General features: G+C 25.7%; 1 protein-coding gene and 1 long non-coding RNA gene across 5 annotated transcripts in view; both read right to left on the bottom strand.

Moving 5' to 3' along the window:
* The window catches only part of LOC114120522 (somatostatin receptor type 5-like), a 184,700-nt gene extending 178,960 nt beyond the window's left edge, over positions 1–5,740 (bottom strand). For 2 of the 4 annotated variants that reach the window (XM_050200567.1, XM_050200565.1), the window contains exons 1-2: positions 5,505–5,740; positions 5,378–5,439 (exon numbers count right to left, since the gene is read on the bottom strand). The gene's annotated coding sequence lies outside the window, so the exon portion shown is untranslated. Of the gene's footprint in view, positions 1–5,377 lie in introns of all 4 variants that reach the window. The other 2 variants (XM_050200566.1, XM_050200564.1) reach the window with 1 other exon arrangement.
* A 2,940-nt stretch (positions 5,741–8,680) lies between these two features.
* LOC126550307 (uncharacterized) lies at positions 8,681–13,490 on the bottom strand. The gene is made up of 3 exons (XR_007604358.1): positions 13,323–13,490; positions 12,385–12,617; positions 8,681–8,761 (listed from the first exon to the last, which is right to left on the bottom strand). It is a non-coding gene; the product is annotated as an uncharacterized LOC126550307 (long non-coding RNA).
* Between the last annotated feature and the right edge of the window lie 4,251 nt (positions 13,491–17,741).

Raw genomic sequence — 17,741 nt, forward strand, 5'->3', positions numbered from 1 at the left:
TATTAAATGTTATTGTTAAATCTTGTTCATTGAAAGTTTAAATTTCAATGATAATAATATTATAATAATTATAGTAATATCATCATATTTTAAACATTGTACAAATCTCCAAGTTTAAAGTTTCATGATAATTTTGTATTTCTTATTATTCCAAAAATATCAAAGTTCATAATCAAGTTAGTATAATAAATAATATTTTATATAATAGTTTTTGTTTTTGTAATTTATCATACTTATATTTAATACAGTGTTTGTATTAGTGCTATAATGCTATTTAGTTTTAAATTTAAAAAGAGAATAGTTAATTATGTACTGTATCATAACTAGTTATAAAATCACATAGTTGACTAACTTTACCTAAATTATTAGACGAGAGAGGGAGAGAGAATACGATTAGGAAGTTACTTTGTCTTGAAGTATCATACGCGTTATAAATATAATAGAACACCCCTTGTACCTAATATCAAAGTGTTTTTACAGTAATTCAACTACCTGTGGCATTGTGGTTGAAACATTATATTTCAAAATATCTTCACTATTAGTTAAATATAAATATAAATAAAAATAATAGAGCATTTTAATTTTAATAAATAATCAATGTATAATATATTATGACAAAAAGGTCAAGATGTAAACGAGTGGTTTGAAAATTACAATTTATTAAATTATTATAATAACAAACAATGATTTTAATACAACGAGTGTATATGCTTGAAAAACAATTATTAAAAAATAAAATATATTATAAACATATTAAAAATAAAATTGTAACACAAATTCTAAAAGGCTACATACGTAATATATAATATGTATATACCTATATTCATCTCAACCAAATGTTTATGAACACAATTTACAACTAAACTATGTAAATTTATTTAAGGTATACAACTATTTATACACTGCACTACACAATTGGAATCCTTATATTTATTAACGTAAAAAATTCCGGTTTACATCATTTATTGATTCCTGTCGGGGGTGCACGATTCCACATTATTTTTCCGTGCAATTTGTTAACTCGTACACGCAATCCGTATACTATTATAAAATATTCCGAATACAAAATATAAGCTCACAACCATAAACAGAAACTGAACCGAACAGATATTTAAACAATTTGCAGAATATGCCATGTGTTGACAACGTTTTATGAGACAACGTCAATTTCACTGAAATTCTATTCCCGACTAGAATATTTTGCATATACGACACACGAATATAAATGATATTGCTTAATGCATTACATTTATATGTGTAACATTCGGATAGCTATTTGCTTACAGGCATTACATTATAAACCGAAGATTTCAATAATCCATCATCGTAAACATCATAATGTTTTACTGTTTAAGACAATATTATTCAAATCACATCCAATCGATATATTGTTTTGCGTAATATAATATTATAACGCGTCTGTAGTTAAATGTATAGGCATTTAATATTTAATTTTAACTATTGAAGTCTAATATAAAATAAAACTATTTTATATAACATAGAAACTCAAGAATATAATATAGTTTATTGTACCTAAACGAATATTTTACACGAATACATCCAAAGAGTTTGTATACTAAAATGTTTACCTTTCTCGTATTATTTGAGACCAGAGTGGGTGTTTTTTATGAACAGTATTACATTCATTCGTAGATCTATTTTAATTAAGTTTATCTAAATTTTGTTAGGAGGTTTTGTACGGTTATTTTTATAAATGTGCAAAATTAAAGCGATTTCTATAAATTTATTTCTAATAATAATGCTGTAACAGTAACATATCGGCAATATTCAAAAATCACTACAGAAATAATAAAAATCAAATGATTAAGATGCGTTTAGAATATACATTAGTATTAGTAATTTATTTTTTTATTAGCCAATATGGTTGTCGTATAATATTAAATACAAAATTTGTTTTAATCATTTTACATATTAAATAGGTACTGTTGCATTTTATCGTTTTATTATGAAACTATTCATATTAAACCTATTTGATATACAATATTTAAATTATATAGATAAGTATAAAGTGTACTAAGTTAAATTATATAACTATAGGAAGTCCTTTGGAATAAATTAATATATTATAAAATATAACTTTAATAACATTTGTATAATCTAATACCTAATTCAGTTTTGAATAAAAATAAAGGAAATGAAAACAGCTTTCTATCAAAAGTATCATTATCCTGAACTTTAACGTTATTGGTTTTTAAAAAAATTATTGCATTATTTAATCTTGCACATTAAACTGACATTGAAAATTATTTTATGTTGAAAGTATAAACAATTTAACATTATATCACGCTTTTGTTTGAAGTTCCCTTTTTAATTATAGGTATACCAGACAATTTTAACGGTATTTTTTTTTTTATAAATGAATTTAATTTAAAGTTGGGCTCGTAGAACGTTATAGATGTCCTCCTCTTTTCAATAAAAAAAAATAAAACAATCTAAATCGGTTCGGTGAACAAAAAAAATAAGTAACGGACGGACCACTAAAGTATTTGTCCATTTGACATTTGGCAGCTGTCATTTAATGGAATTTTAACTTAGTAGTACAATTATTAGTTAATACGAATAAAAATGTATAAATACAAATTAAACTTTTTTTATTTCATTAATAATTTTTTTTTTGTTTTAATTTCATAATTTTAGTATTTAAGATCTTATGAAATATAAATTTTAAACTTCAAAAGTATTATATAATGGTGTAAAAAATAAATTAATAATTATGTATATTTGGTACTAAGTACTTCTAGTAATTGTTTAATATCGATTTTTGAAATAATTATCTAAAGTAGTTATTTTAAACATAAATGACATTTATAGATTCATAGTTATAAATTCACTAATTTATTTATAATTACAATTTTAATTAAAACAAAATGTAGAGTTGCAGTCACAAATTAAATAAAAACGTGATTTATTCCTCAATTAAATGTCTGAAATACATATTATTTTTTTTTTATTATTTTATCGTAAAAAACAATTATACGGTGGTGGTACGTCTTATACTCTATACTTGTTTTTTTTTTTTTATAAAAATAAAAATAAAAGTAACAATATGATAGATACAATGAATCAACGATTGAATCGAAATTAATTGTATACTCGTCCCAATTAAAAGTATTAAGTTGTTCCTGATTAAAAATGTGTATTCAAAATAAAAATAAATAAATATTTGTATACATTTTTTTTAATTTATTCACATAATTAGAGTATTAATAGATTTGTAATTATAGATCACATTATTTATTTTGTAATACTACCACAGTATTATTTACTTTTGAATTAAAATAATTTCAGATATATGTATATACATATTGAATATCATAATTATTTTAAAGCTTATTAACTGGATCGTTTATTTCTAAATAATGCGAGTAAGATATTGAGAATATGAAATTATAATATGACGTGTAACATTAAAACGTATTGCATATAATAAAAAAGCACTTTACGATTAAATAATTAAATCCCAGATTAATCAATGTATAGGTTCAATGAATATGAATAATATACCTAATAATAATACCTACCTACCTTTATAAATACACGTGTATCATCTATAAAATATTAATATTTTGTATTGACATTCGATGAAAATTCCCTGTCAACTATATTATATTATATTTTAGATATTGAGAGCGATGGCGCCAAGTGGCAGCTTATCTGTATCGCAGGCAGCGGACGGGTTTAATGGTTTTTATTTTATTGGCGACGATAATAATAATTGAAGCGGCTTTTGTACCGGGCCGAAACGTTTTGTCTTTCAGCACTATCTGCACGGTTTGCATTGTATTAAATATTCATATTTTTTTTTTCATATCAAAGGTCGATTTTTACAGCATAGCACAGAATAACGTAATACGTGTAAGAGTTGAAATGAAAAAGTGGTTTCATGATGTACAGTGCATATCTATGATATTATTTGGGATAAGGAAAAATATGTAAACATATAGTTTTCGCGAGAAATAAGGGCGTGGAACCGAAACAGGTGAGCGAATCCAGTGATATGGTACTTTGAATGTAATGGGGACTATGGAAATGTTGGAGAGTAGATTTTACCATTTGGGATGTCAGATAGAAGTGTGAGATTAAAGATTCAGGTCTGCGTCAGCAACAGATTTAGGAAACATTGAGACAGGATTACAATCATGTAAGAGACATGGATATACAGTCTAGACGCAATCGCACGTAGTAAGCATCTTTAGCGTCTTTCAACCGCTGTACAGACAATGCGGTACATGGATAAAGTATATAATAAATAAAGATCGTTAATATTATAACGATTGGATCGATTAAATCCGCACAGCAAAACAAAATTCCGATCTCGATTAGGCATAGGTACAGCTAACCGGTAGATATATAAACGATAAATTATGATGTATGATAATATGTTCTCAATTTGGTACCATACGCGCAGATTATTTTTGTACGTATATTATGCGAGTTATTGAAACGATACTAATCGATCCAGTGCGAAAAGTGTGATGAATGATATTATATCGATACGATCATAATAAATTGATCCCAAACTGCATAATAAACAATTTTAAACTAATACCAGAGTAAAATTTAACGGAAATTATTAAAAGCATTTGTTTTGGCCTCATATTTTAAAGGAAACCTAACCCCAAAAACATATAAACTTTAAGTCATTTTTTCGGGAAAAGCGGATGATTGAATAATCTAGAAAAACGTTTTGAAATTTTATCGAATTATGTACATGTACTACACGTTTTGCAAACATGCTCAATACCACTTATCGTTTGGACCTTTAAGCCTATACAATATATTTTTCATTAATCTTATGTAAAATATACCAACTTGTATTTATTTTTTTTGCCGGCTCTTTTTTTAATCGCTAGTTTTTGTATTTGTATATTGGCTGTTGTATGTGATAGTTATAATTAATATATATTTTTGCCTTAACGCTAGACGAACCTTGCTGCATGGCATGCTTATGTACTAAATAATCAATTTGTTTTTAGATGTGTACTATTTTACGAAAAAAAAGGGAATATGATGTATATGTATTCGAACATATCCGACACTGGTTTTCAATATTATATTCGTTTTATCAAAAAAAAAAAAAAAAAGAAAGAAAAAATACGTGCGCAGGATAACTGTCGTACGACACTAAATATATATATTTTATAAATAAACATTATAGTATGTACCTATAATCTATACGATACAATACAATTTAATATAATACGAAATTCGTCGATCGTGTGTAAAGTCACCATCGAAACAACGCGACGATAACGGTTTAAGTGATAACAATAATAATATGGTAAACTATATACATATTATCGTTGTAAATTATAGAATAATAATTAATATATTATATAGTATAAGATGAGATTACCTGATTTCGAATCGTAGACACTCTATCAGCGTCGGACGTGAATAGTAAATTATTATCGACATCTAATAATTTGAAATAAAAAAAAAAAATAATAATAATAATAATAATAATGATAAAATAATATTACTACGGCGGTGGGTAGGTACAGTTATGACGATGAGGGCAAGTCAAAATCGTAGACGGATTATGAATGTCGTGTGTGAATATTATTTACGAATGATCGCCAAACGTGTGCCAGCGAAACCGGCGTGAGGAATCGGCGGGACCGACACCAGAAGACGGTGGTACGCGTTTCGCGGCAACGGCGTTACTGAACCGACGGCTGTGGCGGAACGGCGTTTTTCTTCGTGCGGGGAACGACCGGAAACTATAATATTATACGTGTGGCGGCCACCGTCGTCGTCGCGCGAGAGCAGATATACGCAAGCGCTGGGACACGACGCGCGTGTAGTACGACTGCGGAGGACAGGTATTATGTCTGCGTAATGATAATAATATAATATGTGTTGGACACCACCGTTTCTGTTTTGAAAATAATAATAATGATGATAATAGTAATAAATCCGTTGCTCTTCTCTCGGACGATGGTGTAGCGATCGACCATCTCCGCGCAGTGTAATTTATATAATGTCGTATAATTTGAAAAACACGTGCATTGTTATGACGGCCTCGAGGCGATTTCACAGAAATAAAAATTCCATATTTTACACCATAATACACAGCTGATGATAAAGGATCTAACGCGAATGTTTGCACCGCGTTTCCTTTTAATTAATCCGATGAATTTATTCGAATTCTAAAGAAAACAGTTATTTATAAGTATTAGGTAGTGATGCTTAAAGGACCACGACGTGTTCAATTATTTCGATTTTCGTACCGTTTAAAGGAAAGTACTCTGCAGGTGATCCGTATTTATTAATTTTTTTCAAATAAAAACCAATCTTTTTTGCTATAAATTGTTATGCCATAGTGACTATTTTGAAAATATTGATAGGTCTAAATCGAAATTTGAATGGGGCGTTTTAGATTTATTTCACTTTTCGTACCTATTGAGTAAAATAGGTCCATGATTATTGTTCCAGTTGTTATTATATGGATAGGACACGATAATTTTGAAATCTTAGTGTTATAAATATTACAATTCATAAAATCCATTAACAATTTATAATTAGTAAATATGGTTAGAGTATAATAACTAATAAGTAATAACAAATACTAAATTTAATATTACGCTGATGTGATATTTGTACATACACTTTTCAGTACCAAGCATCATTAATAATACATAGGTACCTACACATTTTAATAACTATATAAGTTTATATTTTGATTTATATGCATATGAATTTAAAAAAAAACCATTTTCCTAACAATTTATGTTTAAAAAGTTAAGTTCTTGTCTGAAAAAAAAATAATAAATTTGTACCGCCACAGGACATTCCTTATATAGTATATAGTATAAAAAATCTAAATAATTGAAAATATATCCTATAAAAGTACTTAAAAATAAGAACTTGAATAAAGAAAAATATTTTTGTCAAAGATAAAAATAAGGGTAAGCATTAGTGAATCGCACTATACATTAAAAAAAAAAACAACAATTATTTGGTATCAGAAAAAAATGACCTAAAAAATGTAAAAGGATTTCCGACAACATCAAAAAATAATTTTTGGCACTAACTATTCGTTTATTTAAACCCATATATTTTGTATATTAAATGTTGTACGTTTTTAATACAACTGACGCAACCTGGAGAAATAAGACGTGGTGCGATTATATATTTTATGATTCCAATGAGATTTGCTGATGTCTCAAGTTAAACATTTCATAAAAACTAACATTATGTTTATGAAAAATTAAGTATTGTTTACAGTTTTTTACGCTATTTGAACAATTGTGGAATGCACCCTTTTAACTTAACTAATCGTCGCCGACCACACAATCTTAGATCATAATATTATATACCCCTATATAAGGGTAAAACTCATATATTATATAGATAAACGAAATGATACGATTTTTTTTATTTACAGAAATGAGAAATAAGGTAGATACCGTTTTTTATCGAATGGAAAGTAACATGCTCTCACTAAGGCCTCGGGGTATAAACGTTATTATACATAGATCCGTTTAAATATTAAACGTGAAATAATGTCAGTTTTGAACTAGATTTCTTGAAATGTATACGTATAAGAATATTTAACAATATATTATGCATTCTAGTTATTTGTACAACTACTATATATTACGGATGGTTCATTTTGACGTTTTGAAGTGATGCATATAGTTCACGCCCTTCACGGCTCGGGAGAATCTATTCAATTTTTAACAAACTATTTATAATTTAAATAACCAGTGATCTAAATTTTTATTTGAATAACGCGAATGGAGGCATAAAACGATTTGTTGATCATGACAAGAATGACTAGGCTCTTAATGACGTTGTTTTGATGTATTAATAGTTTATAGCAAAATATAATTTTTTCAAATTAATTTTATGATGCGGTCACAATATTGTAAATTTATTTCACTAACTAGTATAAAATATAACGGCTTGAGTATTATTATGTATGCGATAGACTGATGGAGTACCTACACCGTGGATTATTATTTTTCAGTTCAAAATTTAACCGCAACATTTATTATTTTCATAATATATTAATATGTATAGGTAAATACAACCTACAATAATAATCGTCAGTTGACTAGCAAATAATATTTGGATTAATATTTATGTTGAGCGGTGATACGATTTGCATAAATCATCAATTCATTTTTGACGTTTTATGTTTATTATTTTATTTTTTCAATCAAATGTTTAATTTCATTTGACCAAAAGTCCCGCCTAACTAAAACACGAATGAATAATAAATAACAAGTAAAATGCACAATTGCTATATTTTTGTTGACATAAAATTTAAATGTTCTGTCAATTTGAGATTTTAAAAATACGTAAAAACACTAGTACCTACATTTAGTAATTGTGTGATATCGCGGTAATCGTCGTTCGTTTATTTAATAAAAAATAAAAATGTTTTTTGCAATAATTGTATGTGATATTAGAATACAATAATACGATATTTATACATTATAATATGTTTAAAAAATAACGAAATATCACGACTGGATACAACGGAACGCCATTGGTGTACTTGCCTAAGCGGAAGATAATACGTTTTTGCATATATTAATTTCAATGAAATGATAAATAAAACAATTTTAAAATTACATTTTTTTAAATAATTGTATTTATTTATTTATTGATAAAATCGCTTGCATGCAACTTACACAACTTTCTTCCAAAATTGTTATACTATGACGGTGCAAGTCATTCGCAGAATAAAGTGAACTTGATTCTTGTAAGTTAGATTCCAATGCATTTGCTAGAATAAAATTCGATAATTATTATTAAATTTCAGTAATAATAATAATTTACAAATACTTCTGTATTAAAAACCAAATATATAATATAATATAATATGTCTATATTAATTTGACACAGATATCGTTTTCTTTTGTCTAAGTTAATACAATACGTGCGACCACTATTATTCAACATATTCGCTATTGCTCTATTAGTATTACGTAACGCCCCTTTTGATATTTTCCGGTTAAACGACATATAATTATATATATGTATAGTACATTAAAGATTCCTTAAAAAAAAACCAGCCAACATCAGTTTGTGCAGAAATGTCCGGAACAAAAACCGGATATAATAAATATACAGTAAACACACACACGCGCGCGCGGTCGCGTATAATGTATTATACATATACACCAACATATCATCATTCGAGGCGACATCGTAATATTATATATTGTTCGTGCCTATTTAATCCTGTGAAATATAACATAATAGCGGCTGACATTCCAAATGAAAACCGTATCAATATGATTATTTTGTTTTAAATTCTATTTTCATCTGCTTTTCCGTCCCGAGAATTGTGATGATGTTTACGCGACGCCGATCGTTATATCAGAAAAATAATCGTCTTTATAGTACGCGATTGGATGTATAGTACGATATTATTAATGATACAATTATTTCAACGGTAACATTTATATGGAAACAATGCGATAATACATTAATACCGGTCTCTTTCTATACGTAATAGGTATACATATACATTATACATATATCTATATATGCCTATGTACGGAAACGACGTGACTCTAATTTTTCCATCGCTCTTTCGCCGAACGCCGTTCAGCGCCAGCCGCCCGCACCATCACCGCCATAGGAAACGGACACCGACTCGCCGGCGGCGGACCAGGGTTAAAAACATTTCCGGTGCGTAAATATATTTATTTGCGGTTTTCGTCGAACGAACGCCGTGCGGCGAGGGGAAGTTAATATATAATGTTCGGCGATATATTATTATTACTTCACTGTGTCGTCACAAGACATCGCGACGACGACTTTTCGGATGGTTTCGGAAAATTTTTTCACTTACGCCGCACAATGCGTCGTATTTCGGTGTTCGACATATTATATTATTATTATATGGTATTACCAACCATAATATATTATTATTTATTATAATAATATGCGTCTGTCGTTGTATTTTAGTGGTTTGGTAATTTTCCGACAGATGACGCGTGGTTTTAAATTTCAATACAGTATAGGAGCGTGTTATAAGATAAACAAGCCACGGGAATAATCTGTCGGATAACTTTTTCGATTAAGAAAGTAAAAAACGAATATCGCACTTTTTTACATTTACATTAATACTAAAACATGACTTGAGAAGAAGTGATGCATTATTAGAGTGCTGTAAATATTTTTCCAATTGTATATTATGTAATATAAATATATTATATGTAAACGAATAAATAACACATATATTATAAAATACTATATGTTTTTTAATACTCATTATTCCGGTATATAATATCGTGATGTATTCGTCAACCCACTCGTATATTGTTATTATAATTTTTTTCACAATCTAAACTTTTGTTTTAAATTATTATTATTATTTTACTGTTATATTTTTTAAAATTATTATTGACTGTAAATTGATTAATAAACCACCATGATAGGTAGTATTTTTTTTTCATAACAGAAAAAAAATTAAGAATAATTTTCTCATACTATAATGTAATGATACTAATAATGCTACCTATCTAATCTTATATTCCATTTATTTTTTTTAGTCTTCTAAATGAACATTTTCACTATCATCATCATAAACATTTATTTTTATTTTTTATTTTTTTATCGAATCATTCAAATTTAACATATAGAACTGTAATAAAACTATATTGTTATATATTATTTCATTACATTAGCTAAATGAAAATAATAAGTATTCAAATTTGAAGTATTATGTATACACCTGTGTAATATATATATATATGTTTATGTGTACTATACATGAGCAGTGTAACATTATTATGACGTTATACGTATACACATTTTTTTTGGTTTAATTTTTACTTCTAAAAATAATGATTTTTTTTAACTACTTTAATTTTGTAAACACGTGAGTTTTTAAGAACATAAAATATTAATAAATGATCTTTCAAGAACCATAATTAAATCAAAACTCTAAAAAATAGAATGTAAACACCTACCTATACAAACAAAATTAATGGAATGTAATGTACGAGATTTTTTTTGGTTTTACGGATTAAAAAATATAATATATGTTAATGCGCTGTTATGATAGAAAACACCTAGCACTCTTATGTAAAAAAAGAACATTATTTTTACAGCTGTTTACGGCTGTACGAATAGATTTTTTGGCAAAGAAATGCATGACATAAATCTAATCTGACAAACGATGAGTTTGGCACGAACTTAGAAAGAACCAGGTTAAAGCAATATATTTTTTTACAATAAATTTGTTAACAATTAAAATATGATTGCAATATATTTTAAACTATAACATTTTCACTAAAAGTAAATATTATGTTTTCACAGTAAATTATAGTGATGTATTTTAGATTCTAAGTGGATTGATGAATGTGTTTTTTTCTTTTTATATCAATTATCACATTTTGACTAAAAAATAATGCATCAAATATCAACTTGAAGTGTGACTTCTAATAGTTAATTGGATGTAGTTGGAATATTGGGTAGTAAAAAGTAACTTTTAAAAATAGCTGGGATTAGTAAAAAAATTAATTCAGGAAAAGGGGAGCTTCTACGTAAAACCAGTGTTTTACAAAATTGATTTAATTATTTTGGTTCAACTCAAAAACAAACAACCATTTTTTTATACATACAATTATCAAAAAATGTTTATATTAACCTTTTTTATTAGTGATAAAATTATTTTGACTCCTTTTTAAACCTTTTGACATTTTTTTTTTTTTTTCAATACAAGGTTAATATCGATACGTTTTTTTCTCGATTAATAACTTTGGAAATGTAATTTAAGGTTTCTTATAATATTTTACTTAAGTCATTTAAACATATTGAAGATACATAAGCACTATTTTTTAATTGAAGTTCAAATGTTTAAAAAATATTAGATATCAAAATGAATAATAATGATCTTTTTTATTGTTACCAGCGTCGAAGTACGAGTATGTCAGTCACATGCAACTGAAACTTACTCGCTTCAAAGCAGCATCGGCTATCCATACTCGTTCAATGACAATTATTACTGCTGCACTAAAAAAAGTCACTAAGCAGAGAACTGTTGTTACCATCTTTCAGACATCGTGTTCGATGACTATTACTAAAAAACATTTCATTTACCTTAAAAAATATTGATGTACTAAAAATAAAGTAAATTAGTAAACGGTTTTTAGATTTTTAGATTTTTTTTTTTTTTTTTGATTTTCATTACCAGTGAGATTATAAAATATTTATTTATATTATTAAATATTGAGACGTTGGTTAAGTGATATATTTAAATTTTTGTGATATTTCATTATCATGAAAAACTTTTTTTTGTTTTTGATTTGTGAATAAAAATGATCTGTAATAATTGAAAATTAATCCTCAAAATAATATTTATTAGAAAAGTAAGAAATTTACAAATGTACTTACCAATAAAAAGATGAAATGAAGCTCAGAATCTGGATGGTATGCGGCTGTGGAATAATGTTTGCAATTATTGTGACCCATAGGCAGGATGACAGTAAGGAATTGTATTAAATCATAAGTGTTTCGTGTAATTTCAATTACGAGTACATGCAAATGGCTCGTTATTGCATGCTAAACGTTCGATAATATACTGTTCCGTTATTGTAATTATTATCTGCACATCTATTTTTTGTTATCTATAAAAATGTAATATTATAACAGTATTTTTTGTTAGTAAAACGTGTGGCTTAATTATTATTAGTGTCTTTTATGAACTTTGCAAGATTTTATGTATTTAACATTTTGTAATAGTGTACTGAGTACTGAGTAGGTATAAAAAATGCATACACATGCGACCGATTTGTATTATTATTTTTCTTATTTATAATTTTTGTTAGTTCTGATATAATATGTGATATGATATACCTATATATGTGGTTTTGAAAATATAGTAGAATTTTTTTAGTTAACAAACCTATAGCGTTGTACTTTTTTTAACATCGTATTTTTAGGTTACTGTACACAACTATTATTGTATTACGTACAAATGGACGTGTTGAAGTAGAAATAACTATAACAAATATTTCTTAAATAGTTTTAATGGCGATTTGTATCATAAATCGCATAATATGTTTCACGTATATGTATAGAAACTGTGTGAATCGAAACAGTATTCAAGACAAGATTTTTTAAAAGCTTGACAATATATTATGGAATATGGTATATATATATATCCAACAAACGAATAAATGTATACAAGGTACGACATAATATTTTTAATATGGAATTCAAAAGTATATAGTGACTATACAAGTATAAAACACCATTATCTACAGTATTTTTATTTTATTTTTATAAAAATATTATAAAGGTTTATGTGTGTATAAGTATTTCATACATACCAGACGTTTGTGTGAACTTCAATTCGTTCATATTTGATTATTGTGAAAAATGTATAATAATAATTCTTGTCAATGTTATATAATACCCATAGTCTTATACGTATGACAAAGTATAGTCTCGTTTCATTGCTTGCTCATGTATCACTACTAAGCTATCGGAAAGGTAAACTATACTACATCTTCGTTTTATTTTAAAATATATTCTTTTAAATAGTACTATTATGTAATTAAGTTTCTTGTCTGAATATTAGCATCAAACTCTTTGATATATGCTTTGTTTAGTCATATATATATTACTATTACTTTTAAGATAAATGATACTTTAAAATAGATATCTATTCATTATATATTTATCATCGAATTCGTTATTATTATAATTATTTAACATTAATTAAAATTCTATTCATTTATTCTAATAACTATTAAGTGATAATATTAATTAAAATATTCGAAGAAATTTTTTTTTTATCACAAGTCACTACACACACCTTCAACTTGTAAATATTAATTTAAACATAACATATAATCACTCTCTAACTACGAAGCTGAACTCAATGTTTTCATAATTTTTTCCAAATAGAGGTTTAGTTTTTCGATTTTTTTTTTTTTTTTTTATGTAATAAATGTTAGTTTCCTCTATTAATCCTAATGATTCCTGTGATTTATTTTATTTATTAATAAATCTAGACAATTGGATTCTTATTTTATACATAATCTTAAGAATCAAGTTCTCGGGTGAAATGTATTTATATCATGTTTAACAATATTATGAGGAAAAAACAATAGGTATCTCTGAATCATATTTACACAACATTATTTTTGAACAAACATTATATTAAAAAACTTAAATGCAATAAAATAAATTAATTGAAGATAAGAACACAAAAAAATAATTATACATTTTATCCTATTTAGTTTAAAAATTTCCAAAATGTAAGTAATTAATAATTACATTTTTGTTTTTACATACAGATTAAAATTATACGAAACCATAAGAAATGCAATACAAGCATAATTCACTATTTAATTTTCAAGTTAATACTCGTACATAATATACCAAATTTTTAAAGAAATAAAACTATATACAATATAAATATATCTGCTCTTGAAATTTGTAATAAAATATAAAATCATTTTATATGAGGATCATATTCTTAAACAGATTATTTTAATCTTTAGATAAATTTAATGAGTTAATTATATAATATTTTTAAGGTACGAAATTGAAATATAAAAAAAAAACCAATACAATTTAATTAATCATATTCTTTTTATGTTTGTTAGTAGACAGTTTACTTCATTACCATATTTCTATATAATAAATTAAAAAGTTTTAATTATTTTCAATAAATTATATTTTAGTTTGTTTGCATTATTTATGAGCTATAATATTTTTTAAACTCAAACACTGTAAATTATAATATGATAAAGTAACTTTTTATACAATGTAATCTTTATGAAAATGACATTATAGTTTAATTTTTATTGTTTAATTCTAATATCTGATTAAATAGCTCAAACAAAGTAGTCATACTAAAAAATAGTATATACCTTTGTATAGTATTTTGTGTACACAGGATATTTTTGAAGGGGAATGTGCTAATAATAATTTCTCCAAAATGTTGTAGAAATACATTCTCACGTAGTAAGAAATTTCGGGTAAAGAGAATTATCCCTTCCCTTCTTTCATAATGTATTTTACCATAATATATGTTTGTACTTTTTAGTAAATTATAATTAGTTATATCGCTGTTTATTTAATAAGTAATAAGTAGTAAACTGAGAAGAATATGTAATTTGATTTACTTTGTCACTCATTGAGTGCATCATAGTTCACAAAGTATTTATTAATTGGTTACGATTCATATAATATAAAGCGTTTTGACGTTCTTACAAATCATTAAAATTACATTTAATTTTGCATTGTAAGGTTACTGAACAATATGCTATACTCCCCACATTCGGTATAAGATGAATAAATGAATGACAACGTAGTGATAGAGTGTCGTAAAGAAGTAAATATGAGACATTAACAAATTAATACATACAATGATTAAAAAATATAGTTTTTTAGATAAACCTATAAATTGTATTATATGTAGACATGTAATATGAGCATTCGATTATTTAACAACATACGGAAAACTGCTAACACTAAAATAATGAACTATGATTATTGAATACTATTTTTTTATCTAAAGATTAAAATTATTCGGCAAAAGAGAAAAGTCTGCAATATGTGTAACGCGGACTCGGTTTTTGAATACCTGCACAAAAGTATACACATCGTGTTAGATATTATCTATTGTTAATATAATATTATAACACCAGTTCGTTTTATTTATAATTGAATCACTGTTTCTGATCTACAACTTTCACTAAAATTATTTAAAATCTTTAACCAGCCGAAGGCGATAAAACCAAACTAATATTTATATCGTGTAACTATAGTTTTCGTCCTTGATGTAATTTTCATCATTATTATAGTTATTATAATAATATAGTTGTTGTTATAGTATATATACTATCTAAATAGCACATAATATCATAATTCATACTAAATAAATTATTATAATATTATATTAACTGCAAATAGGAAATTTAATATGTTATTACAGAAAACACAATTCTATGGTAAAAATAGAACTAAAGAAGATATTTTCAGCAGAATATTTACCAAGTAAACTTTAACAAATATTATCTTTTAATCTCGCTATTCCTTTATTTATATATAATTTATATACATACATATAAAAATTTGATTGAACTATACAAACTATAAATACACTACACTACATATACAATTATAAAATTATTTAGAGAATTTTTTTATGAAAAAAAAAAAAAAAAAACATTTTATAAAAATTTATTTATTCAATGAATGTTTAATTTATTTTCGAATTAACATTTTTAATTTTCAGAGCAGTAATAACTGAGTTTATGGATAGCAATTTAACTAAATGTCCTTTGAACTTGATATTGTTATGCTTAGAAAAACTAAATAAAACCAGAAAAAAAAAGAAATAGAAGTAGTGCAGGTCATTAAACAACATTGTGCTGATTCATTTTTACTTGTTTTTAGTAATTTAATAGTGAGCACTGTGTTTCTATAATTATTGTATAAATTATATTTGATATTGTATCGTACATCACTAACTTTAATTATCTTTCCAATATAGATATATATTATTATATACGCTGATATCGCCACACAGGTTTTAATTTTTATCTTTATACATTTTTCATTTGTAATAAACCATTACAGTAGTAATATCATATTATTATAATTTAGGTAAAATTAATTGAGGGAAAATTTAGGTATTTGGGCAAACAAACATATTTTTGACGAAATTCAACTATGATAAAATTTAGACGAGTTAATATCTGAAAGTTAAGAAACTATAGAAGAAACATAATTGAAGAGTATAATTTTATAATAAAATTATTAAATCTTACTATCTATTGTTAAAAACAAATTGTCTTGATGATTGCGATGTATTTTAAAGTTAGTTTATGCGTACCACTCATATAGGTATGGATAATATTTTAAGTATCCCTATTTTTAATGTTACAGTGATAATATTAGGTTATTGGTTATAACTATCATCAATGTAAATTAAGTGCACCTAAAAAATAACTATAAAATAGATAAAACTAATTAAGCATATGTTTTTATACTAAATATTGGTCTTATATGATGTACAATTATACAAATATTGTTAATACGTAGAATTTAAAATAAAAAAAATAGGTATAGAAACTAATTATATTATAATATTATAAACAAATAAAAGGAAAATAAAATTTCTATAAGCAAGACTGCAAGTTTTAATACTATTTTCGCATTCTTGTTGCAGGCATAACCTATTAAAATATGTAAGATATACAAATTAAAATTTTTAAAATGTAGGGAAATAATTTATTTGTTTTTCTTGTTATACTATGAGCTATCCCAGGTTAAAATCCTGTTCGTATTTAATTATGAAACTTTTATTTGAGACGTGTTTTTTTTAACGTGGGATTTTTAAATACTTTGTACTTAAATACTATAAATATTAAGTTTTTCATAAATAATAAGCACAAATTATCAAATAACAGCCATTTGGTGTTATTAAGATTTTTTGGTATCTATATATCAGTAGTTAAGGTGGCATGAACTTAATGTCAGATTGAAAATCTTTTGATAATTAATTAGTTTAGGTAAATTATGTAAACTAATTACTTTTTTCGGCGTTTATCAAAACCGTACACTTTCGGAAAAAAACCGTTGCTCAAAACCCCAAACTTTTATAACATAATACTCGCTCGCCTTTCCTTAAATAACATTATTCAATTCCGGACACTTCTAGTTTTATTAATACCGCACTTTTTTACCTGGAAATAATAATTTAAAAACATAAGTATACCTTTAGTTTTTAT

The sequence above is a fragment of the Aphis gossypii genome, chromosome 2, assembly GCF_020184175.1.
Source record: "Aphis gossypii isolate Hap1 chromosome 2, ASM2018417v2, whole genome shotgun sequence".
Classification (NCBI taxonomy): Eukaryota; Metazoa; Arthropoda; class Insecta; order Hemiptera; family Aphididae; genus Aphis; species Aphis gossypii.